We start from the raw sequence: 1,068 nt of genomic DNA, 5'->3' as shown, positions 1-1,068 counted from the left end.
GGGGCTGCGTGGGCACTCGACAGATTTCCCACTGAGCTGGATTAAGGTGGCACCTCCGGTCAGGGATTGGTGCCCTGCACAGCCCTAGGGTCAGCCAGTGGCAGAAGTACACGAGGGTGAGACCCAGGCAGGGGGAGAGACCCCCAAATCACACCCACAGAGGAACTCTGGCGCTCAGGAGGAATCCCAAGGGATCCTCCAAGTCATGCTGCAATCAGCAATCTGCAAGTTCCTGCCCTGCATCCCTGGGCAATCCCCTCCTTCGCTTCAGGAGGGTCAACGACCTTGTTTGTCTTCCTGTGCTCTTCCTGCATAGATTCCCAGCCCTTCACGGATGGGATGGGGAAATGTTGAACCTTTATGCTGCCTCTGGAACAATTTAAGCCCTTCAGAGGTGAAGAGTTGATGTGGGATAATTTCCATTTACCTTGGAATGTTTGCAGCTCACCACCAATGCAAATATCAGGGCACAGCCCCTAAAGTAGCTCAAAACAAGCTCCACCAACAGCTTGGCCACCCTTCCCTCTCTCCTACCCAGGCAATCCCGTATCCCACAGCCCCAGGAGCAAGTTTCCAGGAGCACAACCTGCCAGGACACCCAGAGCTGTTTATCCATCCATCCTACCTTACTGGGACCAGCTCAGGTGCTGCTGTTTTCCCACCTATCTCCCTCTCCCAGCCCATCAGCTCTCCAAGGTGGTCTATCAGGCAGAAGCTGCTGCAGGTGGGATTTAAATCCTTAACAACAGGCAACTGGAAACTCCCACCCAGCTGCTGCTGCAGGTGGGATTTAAATCCTTAGCAACAGGTAACTGGAAACTCCCACCCAGCCCTGCCTGCCCTGGTGCTGTGTTTGCTGTCAGCATGTTTATGAGCCAGCATCTCCACAGGGGGCTGGGGACACCTGATTGAATTAATTAGCAGTAATTAATATTTACACAATGCTGGGAGAGCCACAGGTGAAGGAAAACTGTGGAAAAGCAAAGCATTCAGCCTGGAATTAACAGCAAGAGGCAGTGCCAGGGTGGGAAGCTGAGTGGGTGATGCTGGGGCTGAGAGTTGGCACAT

Source organism: Acanthisitta chloris, unplaced genomic scaffold (assembly GCF_000695815.1).
Source record: "Acanthisitta chloris isolate BGI_N310 unplaced genomic scaffold, ASM69581v1 scaffold9520, whole genome shotgun sequence".
Lineage (NCBI taxonomy): Eukaryota > Metazoa > Chordata > Aves > Passeriformes > Acanthisittidae > Acanthisitta > Acanthisitta chloris.
This window is presented reverse-complemented; position numbering follows the sequence as displayed.